At 43.1% G+C, this 16,276-nt stretch overlaps 1 protein-coding gene across 1 annotated transcript in view; it reads left to right on the top strand.

Moving 5' to 3' along the window:
• AGAP2 (ArfGAP with GTPase domain, ankyrin repeat and PH domain 2) overlaps positions 1-16,276 on the top strand; it is a 366,570-nt gene that overhangs the window by 238,546 nt on the left and 111,748 nt on the right. The gene's annotated exons all lie outside the window — the stretch shown is intronic.

The raw sequence follows: 16,276 nt of genomic DNA on the forward strand, positions 1-16,276 counted from the left end.
TGAATTTCTGGTGCACAAATTGACAGGAGAGGCCCCAAATTTATTAAGAGGCTTGTGCCTTTTAAATAAATTTGGGCCCTTTTGTGCCAATGGACTAAGACTGGCATATGTAACAGTCTTAGTATATCTGCCCTAATGTGTTCTAATTGAAAAATGTACTTAAAGGCGTTCTCCCATGATTAATGTAGAAAATAAAAATCAGACATCGTATAGTACATGACAATCTCTTTCTAACAAAGCTAAAACCAGTCCTGAACCCTCTCCTGGATCACATCATACCTTACAGACTGGACATTTAGCGTCTCCCACTCTCACACCACCTCCTGATCTCATTCCCTCTCTGTTGGTGTCCCGCTAGGCTCTGTCCTAGGACCCCTGCTCTTCTCTATCTACATTTTCGGCCTGGGACAGCTCATAGAGTCCCATGGCTTTCAAGCCCTTTCCACCACCTGCCGCCTCCAACTCAAAAACATCTCCCGCATCCGTGCTTTCCTCAACTTTGAGTCTGCAAAAATGCTTTTACTTGACCTCATCATCTCCCGCCTAGACTACTGCAACACTCTCCTCTGTGGCCTTCCATCTAGCACTCTCGTACCCCTCCAATCTTTCCTCAACTCTGCTGCCCGACTAATCCACCTCTCACTCTGTTACTCCTCTGCCTCTCCCCTCTGCCAATCCCTTCACTGGCTCCCCATTGCCCAGCCAATTCAGTTCAAAATACTAACAAATACATACAAGTCCATCCACAACCTGTCCCCCCCCTACATCTCTGAGCTACTTTCCCGATACATCCCCACACATAATCTCAGATCCTCACAAGACCTCCTTTCCTCTTTTCACCTCTTCTTACAACCGCCTCCAAGATTTCTCCCGTGCATCCCCCATACTCTGGAACTCGCTACCCCGACTCATCAGACTCTCACCTACAGTGGAATCCTTCAAAAGAAACCTGAAAACCCACTTTCCAGACAAGCCTACAACCAGTGACCCTGCTGCCTCTATACCGCCATGACCAGCTTCACCCGCACCTACTGTGTCCTTCTCCCATACCATGTAGTTTGTGGGCCCTCTCTCCTTCTGTACCAGTTTGTAACCTGTCTTGTTTATGCTTAGTGCAGTTGTCTGTGTTATGTATGTATACATCTTCTCATATGTAAACAATAATAATAATAATAATAGATCCAGAGATCTCCCTATCCAATGCTTCAATTGCCCTGATGGATTTATATCAAGCTGGCAGCTCAGAGGGGTGAGTCCTTTCTTGACAAAAAAACAAATCATTTTGTAATTTTACATTTTATAGGACAGTGTCTTAATGTCCCTAAGTAGTGTTGAGCGAATCGAAGTATCTGAAGTGGACTTTGATCCAAAATTCACAAAGCCAAATTTCCTTGTGCTTCATGGTAACAAATCAGATTTCCTTGAAATGGTGCAAAAAAAACCCAAAAAACATACTCACCTCATCCATTTGAGCGTGAAGAGGCCGCCGCAGCCATCTTGATTGAAGATCCCGAATGAAATCTCACACGTGGTGATGTATGACATCACCGCGCCAGCCAGCGTGATGACATCATCATGCACAGCGCGACTTTTCGCATGGGATCTTCAATCAAAATTGGCAGCCTCTTTGAGCTCAAACTAATGATGTGAGTATCATATATTTTTTTTAACCCCTGATAGGCCTCCATTCTTACATCAGGTGCCGCGATCAACGATGAACGTGGCCTCTGAGGGGTTCAATGACGGGGGGTGAGGGGGGTCATTGCACCCACTACTTACAAAGAATTGCACTTCATTTCGAAGTAATTCACAACAAATTGAATTTGTTTGTGAAATTCGGTGAAGCAGCCGGATAGAAGTTTTCATAACTTCGCTCATCCCTATCCCTAAGCCAAAAAAATGTATCTACATACCGCCAAGGCTATGATCATACACCATTAAGCCTATTAAAAGCATAGCATGAGCCCATTATGAGTATTTCCTAGAGCAGGGATGGCCAACCTGTGGCTATCCAGCTATTGCAAAACTACAACTCCCAGCATGCCCAGACTGCCTACAGCTATCAGCCTACAGCAGGACATGGGAATTGTAGTTTTACAACAGCTGGAGGGCCGCAGGTTGGCCATCCCTGCCCTAGAGCAACCCGTGGTGACAACTTAGGTTCTAGAAGACCGGGGAGCATGGAGCTGTAGTATATATGCCTGTAAATATATTTCAGGCATACATTCAGTCCTATGGCAGGTGAGCCAGTTTTTACATGAGCAAATCCTTTTGCTATCTAGCTCGGTAATTTCCCATTTTCTATAAAAGCCACCCACTCACACACGCTGATGGATTCTTTGTGTGCCGTTGCTTAAAGTGGCAAAAGGGATTGTGTTTTTGTCAGCATGAAAAAAATTGCTTTTGTAAAGCCATAAAAGAACATCTCTACTCAGAACATTAGAAACGAAGGAATTAATAAAAGTAAATTAATTTCATCTGCGTAGGCTCCCAGCATGAGAAATTCTATACCCTTGCTAAAGCTTTACAAGTTTGTTGCATTCTACTCCATTAAAGGGAACCTGTCACCATGAACATGCAGGGCATCCTGCAGGCGGCATGTTATAGAGGAGGAGGAGCTGAGCAGATTGATATATCATGTTATGAGAAAAAATTCAGTATAACTTGCAATTTATATATTTAAAATTTGGCTCTTTTTATGCTCAGGAGTCATGTGGGAGGAGCCACTCGGTGATTGATGGCTCACTACATGACTCATACAAGCAGGCTGAACAAGTTCTACTGAATCTTTTCTCATAATACTATATATATACCAATCTGCCCAGCTCCTCCTGCTCTATAACATGCTGCCTGCCTTACACTGTATTTTTATGGTGACAGGCTCCCTTTAAGTACAGTGCCCCTCAGCATATTACATATTATCCTCCATTATCTTAGAAAAATATCAAGTATCGTCTGATTGGTTGCTGCTTTGTTAATATCTATTCGAGTCTATATCCAGTGATGACTAGTGATGAGCGGCAGGGGTTATATTCGAATTCACGATATTTCACTAATATTTTGTAGAATATTAGTCATATATTCGCAAATTTCGAGAATTCAAGATTATTGAATGCGAAAAATCGGCAATGTAAAAATCGCGTAATGCGATTTCGTAACACAAAATACAGGCGTGGGTCACTTTGGCTAAATTTTTAAAGTTTCCTGAGACTGGATAAAATGGTTGGCACGGCAGAACACTAGAATAGCTTTTATATGCAGATAGAGTCAAGTGCTCCAATATATTCGCGATTGCGCTAATCGGCAGTGATTAGAATATATTATCGCACTACGTGCAACTTCACATTTTAGCAGGTCTGACTACAGATTACTGATTGGTGCACTAAGTATTGTTGTGAACTTGACATTGCTTCCTTCTCATCAAAAAGCAAAAAGCTGGAATCATGTGTTCAGATGGAAAAAAAAATGCCAAATATTAGATATAACGAATATATAGCACTATATTCTAAATATTCGCAAATTCTCAAAGTGGCGATGTTCGCAAATAATATTTCATGCTCAACACTACTGATGACCTATCCTCAGGGTAGGTAATCAATATCAGATCGTAGGGATCTGACATCTGGCTCCCCAGCCGATCAGCTGATTGAAGGGAAGGCCGCGCTCCATGCCAGCGCAGCCTTCCCTTCATTGCCATGAGCAGGTGTGACTACAAGCCGTCCTATTCACTTCTATGGGACAGCTCCTTCCTATTCAAGTGTAGAGGAACGAGACATCCCATAGAAGTGAATGGGACAGCTTCTGGTAGTTACACTGCTCACCGCTGTGCTGTAGACAGCGAGCAGGTAAACAATGAAGGGAAGGCTGTGATCACAGGGGAAAACCCCTTTAAGAGTGAATGTCAAGGTAACAGACTCCCTTTAAATCCACAAGATCTGTATATAAACTCCATCATGAATTATCTACATTATATTCCGATCCAGTAAGTGATCTTACTGCTATGAACACTCATCATATTATGCACCTACTACAATAATTACAATACTTTGGGGGATTCAGTCAGCACAACCCTGTATGCAGGTGCACATCGCTATGGCGAAATACACATACAAACGCAAAAACACAAATGCACTAGCACTCTGCAACCAGCACTCCACCCTGCCTCTATGCTGGATGTTGAATGAGGCATTGGTGTACATTTTGGCCAAAGCGTAATAAGCCACTCACCACGTCAAGGTCGCCTCTATGAGTGGTCCCTAACACTAGTTGCTACCTGTTTATGGGCCATGATAGCCACACAAAGTCCAGGGAGCGCAGGTACAGCATGCACGTCAGGCACACTCTGCTTTTAACCCCGTCCGGTGCCATTACAGCTGTCATCGGATCCAGGGATGCAAGTACCAACATGCATGCTGAGCCCACTATATACTTCTCCTGGAGCCAAATGGCTTCTGGTAGGCGCTGTAAAAGTAGACTCAGTTTTATACTGACTTTAAAACCAGCCTCCAGGGCAGACTAACTGATAGGTGTGCATGACTGCATGGAGATCGCCACGCCTCCAATATATACCACAAAGAAAAAATGTGGGGGATTCAGTCAGCACAACCCTGTATGCAGGTGCACATCGCTATGGCGAAATACACATACAAACGTAAAAACACAAATGCAATAGCACTCTGCAACCAGCATTCTGCCCTGCCTCTATGCTGGATGAGGCATTGGTGTACATTTTGGCCAAAGCGTAATAAGCCACTCACCACGTCAAGGTCGCCTCTATAGAGTGGTTCCTAACACTAGTTCCTACCTGTTTATGGGCCATGATAGCCACACAAAGTCCAGGGAGCGCAGGTACAGCATGCACGCCAGGCACACTCTGCTTTTAACCCCGTCCGGTGCCGTGACAGCTTTCATCGGATCCAGGGATGCAAGTACCAACATGCATGCTGAGCCCACTATATACTTTTCCTGGAGCCAAATGGCTACTGGTAGGCGCTGTAAAAGTAGACTCAGTTTTATACTGACTTTAAAACCAGCCTCCAGGGCAGACTAACTGGTTAGGTGTGCATGACTGCATGGAGATCGCCACGCCTCCAATATACCTCATTCAACATCCAGCATGGAGGCAGGGCAGAGTGCTGGTTGCAGAGTGCTATTGCATTTGTGTTTATTACAATACTTTACTGTCCTTGAAAATGAACCTGATAAAAGTTTTTGAAATGTTCATCCTTTGGGGGAAAAATATAAATGATAATTAGTTACAATTAAAATTCCACTTGTTGAACTGCCTCTGCGACATTAGTCCATGGTGGTCCTTGACTATTAAGCTGTTAGCTCCGTCACTCCATTTTCACAATGTCTTCGCACTTTAGACTAATTAGAAGATAATTATGACAAACAGCGACATGACAGCATTAATTGTACAAGCCTGCCTTGCTCTCGGAGAAATGGTGTCTCTTCAGTATACTTAAATGGTAACTCTGAACAGAGATGCCGAGCTCCATGTATTGCATGTGAACCTCTCAATAGCTGGCTGAGATAACACCTAATGGAACATACTGGACCATAGAACATTGCTTAGTGATTCTTCAACAGTTACCTCAGCTACCAGCAATTGGTTTCAGTGGTATAATGTATGTATGCAGCTAGCCCTGGAGGAGCCAGAGCAGAGGACAGGGGTGGTCGTGGCCCTAATGATGTGTTGTGTTCTGTGTACTCCCTCAGGCCATTGCTCCTTGGGGATCGGTGCAGTGGAAATGTAATTTTGAAGAATGAGGCCAAAAGCAAATGTATTTTTTTTATATGTATTGTATGTACCGTATGTTTTTTATTAAGTGCACAGTATACCTTAAAGTACAATCAGTATCAGCAGACTCAAAGTGCATTTTTCTGGCACTAGTAAGGAATATAGTTGCAGGTTGGATGACTTGTATTAGCACTGGTATTGTGCTAACCTGGTAGTAGTCTGAGTGATGGGTGTCTTAGCCGTAGTCCTTCACCTCACCGCAGTGTCTTTAATGCAGGTCTTCAGCTGGTCACTCAGCTGTCTGACTTCTCAAGGGTTTACTTGAGGACTTTATTTTAGTTGTTCTCTCTGGAGAACCTCTAACAGGAGCAGGAGTTCAGCAGTGTGCTTCCTCTCCTCTCTGTGTCTGCCAGGAAGCAGGACCAGCCCACTCCTACCAAGAGGGGAGGAACAGGGTAGTTAGCCTTGTTCCTTGTCAATCTTTGCCAACTATTCCTTACTGGTAGTAATGGCCAAACAACTATATACAATAATTGCAGATACACCCAGGTCTGGGGTAGTGCACATAAACAGCTTGGATTAGTTTATATAAGTCAATGCCTTAGCCTCTGGTTAACCATACAACCTGTAGTCCTGCCTGAGCCTAAACTGATGGCACTAGCCCTTTTACTTGTTATGCGCTACTCTTTAAAACCATAGTTCACACCAGCACAGTTTGTGTACAATAGATGACAATGGACTGGAAAATTGACATAAGGTATTTTATAAAGTGAATGTCATGCTTCATCATGGGGCCTCTGCCACTCCAGAGAGAAGGATTCCGACAAAGTCTGAAGTTGTCTGACAAAAAAAATGCATATTCAAGAAAAAAATTATAATAATGATGAGACATTCACTAAAAATGGATAAGGAATACTATTCTCGTATAGCAGCCCGGTCAATCATTCTAAGATATTGTCCATACAGTAGCTCTAGCTATTGACTAGTGTGAATGAGATCAGTTATCTTTCCACACATATATATATATATATATATATATATATATATATATATATATATACAGTCCTGATCAAAAGTTTAAGACCACTTGAAAAATGGCAAAAAATCATATTTTACATTGTTGGATCTTAACAAGGTTCCAAGTAGAGCTTTAACATGCGACAAGGAGAAATGAGAGTGAGACAAAACATTTTTTGAGCATTCAATTAATTGAAAATAACGATTAAACTGAAACAGGCTGTTTTTCAGCTGATCCAAATTTTAGGACCACATGCCTTTAAAAGGTCAAATCTGTGCAAAGATGTGGATTCATTGTCATTTTCTGTCAGGTAGTCACACGTTGTGATGGCAAAGGCAAAAAAACTCTCCCTTTTAGAACGTGGTCGGGTTGTGTAACTGCATAAGCAGGGTCTCTCACAGCGCGCCAGCGCTGCTGAGGTGGGACACAGTAAGACAGTCATTTGAAATTTCTTAAATGATCCTGAGGGTTATGGAACAAAAAAGTCAAGTGGAAGACCCAAAAAAATTTCATCAGCACTGAGCCGGAGGATCCAATTGACTGTCCGTCAAGACACTGGACGATCCTCGACCCAAATTAAGGCCCTTACTGGTGCTGACTGCAGCCCCATAACCATCAGACGGCATCTGAGACTGAAGGGCTTCAAAAACAAAAAACGTCTTCAAAGACCTCGTCTCCTTGAACGCCACAGAACTGCTCGTTTGGACTTTGCAAGAGATCACCAAACATGGGACATTCAAAGGTGGAAGAAAGTTTTATTCTCTGATGAGAAAACATTTAACCTTGATGGTCCTGATGGTTTCCAACGTTACTGGCATGACGAGCAGATCCCACCTGAGATGTTTTCTACGCGCCACAGTGGAGGGGGCACCATAATGGTCTGGGGTGCTTTTTCCTTTAGTGGAACAATGGAGCTTCAGGAAGTTCAGGAGCGTCAAACGGCCGCTGGCTATGTCCAGATGTTGCAGAGAGCATTCCTCATGACTGAGGGCCCTCATCTGTGTGGTAACGACTGGGTTTTTCAACAGGACAACGCTACAGTACACAATGCCTGCAGGACAAGGGACTTCTTCCAGGAGAATAACATCACTCTTTTGGCCCATCCTGCGTGTTCGCCTGATCTAAATCCAATTGAGAACCTTTGGGGATGGATGACAAGGGAAGTTTACAAAAATGAACAACAGTTCCAGACAGTAGGTGGCCTTCGTGCGGCCGTCTTCACCACTTGGAGAAATGTTCCCACTCACCTCATGGAAACGCTTGCATCAAGCATGCCGAAACGAATTTTGTAAGTGATAAACAATAACGGCGGAGCTACTCATTACTGATCATCTGAAAAACAGCCTGTTTCAGTTTATTCATTGTTTTCATTAAATTTAATGCTCAAAATTTGTTTGTCTCACTCCCATTTCTTCTTGTTGCATGTTGAAGCTCTACTTGGAACCTTGTTAAGATCCAGCCATGCTAAATATGATTTTTTGCCATTTTTCAAGTGGTCTTAAACTTTTGATCAGGACTGTATATATATATATATATATATATATATATATTTATATATACACACACACACACACACGAACATGCAAGTAGTTATACACCTATTTAAGCTGGTGTGAACAGTTCGTAACCCAGAGGTGGGCAAACTTTTTGACTCATGGGCCACAATGGGTTCATATATTGGACCGGGGGCCGGACCAAGAGTAGATGAATGGGGCGCTTGTGTGAATTAATATAAATTTAATTTAAATTTTGTAACATTAAAGGTTTAGTTTAATTCAAGGTAGGAAAGCATAAAAAGAGTTATTGTACAAAACTTTTATGCAATGTATTTCTTTCATAACATAGTATGTATAACTCACCTTCAATTTTTGTGGGAACAGTGTTGTTGGTCTCCCTTTTTTGCTAAGGCATCAAAGTATGGAGTTAGCTTTGTTGTTGCAATTCTCAGAATAGATACTGTGCCAGTATATAGGGCCCCCATAGTGCCCCCCATATTGGTTGGATGCAGCCACAGTAAGTGCCAGGGATGGACTGGAAAAAAAACTAAAAGCGGCCCCTTGTTTTAGTCAGGTCCAAATTGACAAAATGGTAGGTCAACACAAGTACGTAGATACGGCCAGCAGGGGCAACAGAAGGTTGGTGGCCGTCAGGAGGGCTCAGGTGCCCTCTAGGCATTGATTCACCAGGAAATTTTCTTGTAGGGTCTATGGCAAGTCTACCCCTAGGAAGTGTTACATCCAAATTCAAAAATACATGGGGAAGATGTACATGAGGTAAGCAAGTGCAAGCAAGTCTGTTAAAAACGTTGGTAATCCCAGAAAACCTTCTTAAAGGGTTTATGCCATGATTGATGTAAAAATCAGAGTACATGACAATACCTTTCTAGCAAAGCTAGAACCAGCCCTGTACCTCACATGGATCCGAGATCTCCCAATCATTGCTCCAATTGCTCTGCTAGATTCTCTTCAGCCTGGTAGCTCAGGGATGTGTCCTTTCTGCTGCAGCTCTCTCCCTGTAACAACCACAGCTTCTAACACAACATATGGCTGGTGACAGTTGAAGATTTAAACTGAGTACGTCTGACCAGCTCAGTGAGACGGACCAAAAAAGAAAAAGAGCAAACAGCAGGTGGCGCTATACAGATACATTTTATTGGATAGCTCGCTGGTTATACAATATTTTTAATTAAATGCAATTACAACAGTATTTAGATCCGGGTGCTGGTTTGAAAAATGCTTGTGACAACCCCTTTAAATATTCTTTATATTTGGGAAAGCCAAGCAGTTCCATTAAAGCCCTATGTCTGCCTCACCTTACCGCTTCTTAGACCTCATTATATGATTTTTAATGTTTTCTATTATTGTGTATGTTACTTTGTCTTCATTGAAAATAGTCTAAGAAAAATAATGTCAGAAAAATAATGTCAAGTTAAAACACAGTTTTGGATAGGGACCCTGAGCAAATCCCTGTAGAGCAGTGACACAGATTCCTCTGCGGTGCTTAACTGACTTTGTGATTACTTTGTGAAAAATGCTTAATTGAAAGATTTAAAGGTGATTAATAAACATCCATTCTGACAAGTCATTTCTGGAAGGTAATAAAATTCTGTACTGACGGTGCAGCTGTGTCCTCAATCTTTATACTGGCACTTTATGGCCTTGCTATTGAGCAGGGCTGATTATCATGATTTATTCATGAGTTGGATCGTATCTGTCTGTGACTGTGTGTACCGGCAGGCAAGGCCTGGGCCGTAATAGATGACAGATCCAGCAGCCAGACTCGGACCCCAGTGTCTGTCATCCATTACAGCCCAGACCTGATTTCCCAGCCTGTGCTCTCCCCAGCAGCAATGTCATGACACCTGGTGAACTGAACAGGAAAGGGTACAAACAGGGGATCATGCCCCAGCTTGTGCATAGCATAATGTGCTCTGTTGATCGGTGGAACAGGGCTAGGTGAATATTACCTTTTTTTCTTTTATTAACGCTACCGGGGCTTCACTACTAAGAGGGACACTGATGGGGCAACACTACTATGCATGGGCAATAAGGGAGCATAACGATTGTGTGGCGCACTAAGGGGGAATTCTACTGTGCCTGGTAAGTGCGGAGGCACAAAGGGGGCATAACTACTATGTGGGGAACTAAGGGAGCATTTCTACTAAAAAGTAAACTAGTCTTGACTCATCCTCCTGTCCAGCGATAGTAAGTGTTTTATTTTCATATTCTTAAATGAGTGATGGGTTGGGGGTTGTATGGTGAGAGTGGGCAGTCTTGACTATCAACCGGAAGGGTGACATGCAGGAAAATTGCCCAGGTGTGTGCTTGTTTGTGTGTGTGTGTGTGTGGGGGGGGGTTGTTGAAAAATTTGATGTGGGTCCCATCCCCTGTGGTGGTTCCATAACCTTAGGGCTCATGCACAAGGGCGTATACCAGGTCTGTAAGCCTCTGATTTGTGTAGAGCTGTCACATGCACTCTTCTATGGGAGCCTATTGTATGCCTCTGATTTTATACAAAGGCAAAGATTATTTCTAATGGATTCCATCAGATGCTATATAAGGTTGTGTTTCACCACATTTATGTGAATGTTCAGCTTATGCAATGGGAGTTATGTGTCTGATCTGTAAAGGTCATATACCTGCCCACATCCACCAGGCAGGTATACTATGGGGAACAAATAGATGATGCATACTGTACCTTATATAGATAACATATGCCACTGTATATAGTATACCGTTCCACACATCAGTACAAGGCTCTGTTCACATTATCAGGCTAAATTTGGCACATGTATTATGGAGTATGTCATCCATCGGCCTCCATGACAAAAAAAAAATGCATATTGCATGGTGGCCTACTGCATGGTGGCCAACAACAAACCTTCAAAATCCTTGCTGGGTAGGCTTTTCACATTTTGATATGTTGCTGCCTTGTGCTAAAAAAACTAAAAAACAAAACTGTTTTTCCCCATCAATCTGCAATCAATACCGCATAATGACAAAAGGAAAAAGAACGTTGACCATCTTTACTAATTTATCGAAAAGGAAAAACTAGAATCTCAGAGACCTTTAGCTGGTTTTTGGTTGTTTTTTTTAAAGTTTCAGGTGGGCTTTCTTGTGTCTTGTACTGCGAGAAGCTTCTTTCTGGCCACTTTGCCATAAATCCCAAATTGGTGGAGTGCTGCACTAATGGTTGACCTTCTGGAAGTTTCTCCCATCTGCACACAGGTTCCTTGGAGCGAAGCCAGAGTGACCATTGGGTTCTTGGTCACCTCTCTTATCAAGGCCCTTCTCCCCCGATTACTTAGTTGGTTGTGTGGCCACTTCTAGGAAGAGTCCTGGTCGTTCCAAACTTCTTCCATTTAAGAATATGGATGCCATGGTGCTCTTGGGGATTTTCAGTGGAGCAGAATTCTTTTTACCCTTCTCCACACAATCCACACAATCCTGTCTCTGAGCTCTACAGGCATTTTTCTTCCTCCTCATGGCTTGTTTTTTCCTCTGATATGCATTGTTAGCTGTGAGACTTTATATAGACAGGGTTGTATCTTTCCAATTCATTTCCAATCAACCAAATTTATCACAGGTGGACTGCAGTCAAGGTGTAGAAACGTCTCAAAGATGATCAAGAGAAACGTGAGGTCTGAAAATGTATATCCAAGTGAAATTTTTGTTTTTACTTTTTATTAAACTAGCAAAAATGTAAGAATTTTTTCAGAATGATGGGAAAAACTTTTTTTTTTTTTTCAATTTTAGCACAAGCCTGAACATAACAAAAATGTAAAGTCAAAGGTTCTGCAAAAGTTTGGGTACCCTTGGTCAAAATTGCTGTTACTGTGAACAGTTAAGCAAGTTGATGAAATGATCTCGAAAAGGCACAATCTTAAAGATGACACATTCCCTTTGTATTTTTAACAAAAGCATGATTGATCCACCCCATGCTTAATGGTTGGAGAGGTGTTCTTTTCTTGAAATTTATATGCCCATTTTTCTCCAAACCTTTGCTCAGTGTGGCGACAGAGTTCTATTTTAACCTCATCGGTCCACAGGACTTGTTTCCAAAATGCATCAGACTTGTTAAGATGTTCTTTTGCAAACTTCTGACAATGAATTTTGCTGTGAGGACGTAGGAGAGGTTTTCTTCTGATGATTCTTCCATGAAGGCCATATTTATGCATAGACCTGGCTGTGGGAAGAGTGACTGAGCATGTGTGACTAGCAGCTCACAGCTCAGTAGATGTGGACGTGCACATTGCTATACACTTAGACCACCAGGAGGCTCCATACTGTGTAAGTAATGTCACAATTCTTCACTCTGTCATTTTTTTACAGCATGTAAATGGCAAATATGCTTAATGTTTTATGATCTGTAAAATGAACATGACTAATGATCTAAAGGTGAGACAACCACTTTAACTAATACGATATAATTGCTTGATCTACAGTATATATAAAAGTGGACCTTTCTAATAAATATGTTGAATACAGTGGTAGATTCAGACATTTTTGTATTGTGGCTCTGGAGTTGGGAAGATGAGGAAAATTTTGCTTCTGGGGATTCAGGAGGGTTGATTTGAATAGAAACTCCAAAATCGTTGTAGATAAGGCTACTTTCACACTCGCGTTTGGTGCGGAATCCCCAGAAGCTAAATTTTCCTCATCTTCCCAACTCCAGAGCCACAATACAAAAATGTCTGAATCTACCACTGTATTCAACATATTTATTAGAAAGGTCCACTCTGCACAGACCCGTCCCCGTCGTGGATCTGCAAAGTCAATGGAGGACGGATCCGTTTTCCATTGTGCCAGATTGTGTCATAGAAAACTGATCTGTCCCCATTGACTTACATTGTGTGCCAGGATGGATCAGTTTGGCTGAGTTTCGTGAAGCAGTGTTTTGGTGTCCGCCTTCAGAGCGGAATGGAGATGGAACGAAGGCAAACTGATGCATTCTGAGCGGATCCTTTTTCATTCAGAATCCATTAGGGCAAAACGGATCCGTTTTGGACCGCTTGTGAGAGCCCTGAATGGATCTCAAAAACGGAAAGCCAAAACGCGAAAGTAGCCTTATAGCTGGACTTACGTCTGTTTTCAAGCTCACTAAGGCTAGGTTCCCATCTGTGGCTGTCTTCTCTGGCAGGCTGTTCCAACATAGAACAGCCTGCTGGAGTTCTCCGGATCTGGCATTGCTGGATACTGCTGCTTGCCTGACAGACCCATTGACTATAATGGGGTCTGGCAGAGATCTGGCCGCTACCAGGCAAATATGCTGGTAATCGGTTCTGTTAATCGGTCCTAGTTCTGGGTCAAAGCCTCCATTTTCCTCTCCCTTGCAGGTAGGATCGAAATTGCAAAAGGTAGGAGGTTTTCCAGGAGTAGAATATACCCATACCTAGATACCTACTCTGTTGCTACAGCGCTCACCGCTGATTTATGGGGGTGCCAGGAGTCAGATGATATTCATGACCCTTCCTTTAATTATAGTGGGTTCAGCGGTCAAACATAAGGGAGTACCACGTTTTATTATCCATGTGCAGCGCTGTGACATCAATGTGTTCATATCCTGTGTACTGAACTCTCATTTTCTACATCATCCTTGCATTATGATGTGTTTGTTGCATAATGACATCGTTGTGATCTTTCACCAATATGGGTGCAATGGTGACAGTTACCCCCCTGATCCCTGCACTATGATATCACTGTGACGGGTATTTCATGTGCTGTCTTTATAATCCATTTGGAAATATATGACGGTTTATTATCTCCGTTACCAACTGGGGCAGATTTATAAAACTGTCTTAAAGGGGTTGTCCAGCCTTTGCCTGTCGAAAAAATCATACTCATCTGCAAGCTGCTGCTTCACAATCTTCTAGTTCCCAGCCGGTAAACACCATGATTAGTGTTGAGTGAATTGAAGTCCACGCTAAGCCAATATTTCTTCGTGCTTCGTGGTAACGAATCGATTTAACCTGAAATAGTGGAAAAAAATAAATAAATCATACTTACCTGCTCCATTTGCTTGTGATGGGCTGGCCACGCCATCTTGCTTGAAGATCTTAGCCGAAATCCCGTGTGTGGTGACGTATGACGTGTCGGCCGGCGTGATGACGTCATCTTGGGTCGTGCGAGATTTCGCGCCAGCTCTTCAAGCAAGATGGCGGCGGCCGGCCCGTCGCGAGAAAATGGAGCAGATAAGTATGATTTTTTTTTTCTTTTTTTACATTTTCAACCGTGTTATGTATATCAGATGCTGCGATCATGTATGAATGCGGCATTTGAGGGGTGAAAAAACAGTAGGCAGCGCATTTGCCGCTCCCTTTCATTGCACCCACTACATACAAAGAAATAAAAGAAATGCGTTTCGTGACGAAGTAATTACTCACAAAGCAAATTTTTTGGTAAAATTTGGCGAAGCAGCCAAAGCGAATTTTCATCACTAGTCATGATGGACGGGATCATGCGCACTGCTGCAGCCAATGACTGGCCTCAGTGGTGACATGTTCCTAAGTAGCACAGGACCAAGTACTGGCATGCTGCTTGGGGTCAATGCTGAGGCCAGTCATTGATTGCAGTGCGTACTTGACCCCATCCTTCCAGAAATTTACAAAGCCAGGGAGCTGGAACACAGCAGGTGAATATAACAGGTACAAAACACTGCTGGGGATGGTTAAAAAGTCCCCTTTAAAAAAAAAAACTTTGTTGCCCATAGCAAACTTTCATTTTTCAAGGACAGAATAGAAAATTAAAACTGTGATGTGTCTGATTATTATGGGCAACAAAGATGTTTTTGCAAATTTCCCTGATTCTTATTATTGTTTTGGCGGGATATCATTGTGGAATTATCATCCATGTTCTGTCACCATCTGTCACCGGTATAAGAATTAGTTCTGTACAGTGACATCACTGTGTGCATTTTCAGAGGTGTAAGTACATGAGGTGCAAAGGCTACAGTCAGCGCTAGGAACTAGTGCTGGAGGTAAGCCAATGGTTTCTCTGCCGTATAAGAGGATATGATTATAATTGTTATAAATTAGATGTTATATGGGGGGGGGGGGGCTCAGTTACAAAGTGACGCCTCTGACAAAAGGTGTGAATAAATACAGTATTGTGTATGCAGTATGCACTGTATCCTTGTGTGATTATGCGTTAGTTACAAGCTACTTGTAACGGTCACGTACACACACACATATAGGGGGGAGGATAGTGACCACTGCACTCCACCCTCACCCCTGGCCCTGCCTACTTGCCTCGCGAGTCCTGAAGACAGGGGACAACTGGACGGCAGTCCCCAACTTAGGATACGTGCTGGGAGAACAGACAAGATAAATAACGGATAGTGAACGGACCGGGTCAATACCAAGAGAGCAACGTAGCACAGATGGATAAGCAAAGAATAGTCAGGAGAAGCCGGGGTCAAATACCAGGAGAGTAGTGAAGTACAACAGGAGTCCGCAAAGAATAGTCAAGTGGAAGCCGAGGTGAGAATACCAGGAGGGATGCGCAGTACAGGAGGAGCAGGCAGAGGATCGAAAGGGAACAGGATCAGGTAAGCATACAGGAATCAAACAATCACCAGGAACCTAAATTAACAGGCAACCTGTGGCCAGCAGGCTGCCTGTTAAATACTGGCTAGCTGGGGTCATGTGACGTGGCCAGCGCCACATGACCCGCACTAGGAAGAACAGCTGAACACTGAGTCCCCAGCTCGGCGCTCAGACGTCCCCAGGTTGCTGGGGAAACTGAGGATGCCGGCCGCGTGGAGTAGACGTGCACGGCTGTTCTTTCCCGCCCCCTATCACCAAGGAGACGAGGACGCAGTGCGCGTCCTCGCTCCTGCACAGAAACGGGACGCCGGCGGCTCTGAGGAGAGCAAGCGCCTCCCCGCGTCCTGTGACACTACTGTATGTCAATAAAAAAAATAATGGCTGCACACACATATAAGCAGTAAAGCTGAGAAATGGGGATCGTTCTAAATTCAAGTGGTACTATACCTACTATTTGGATCAATGGAAGCTC

The sequence above is a fragment of the Bufo bufo genome, chromosome 3, assembly GCF_905171765.1.
Source record: "Bufo bufo chromosome 3, aBufBuf1.1, whole genome shotgun sequence".
NCBI classification, from domain to species: domain Eukaryota; kingdom Metazoa; phylum Chordata; class Amphibia; order Anura; family Bufonidae; genus Bufo; species Bufo bufo.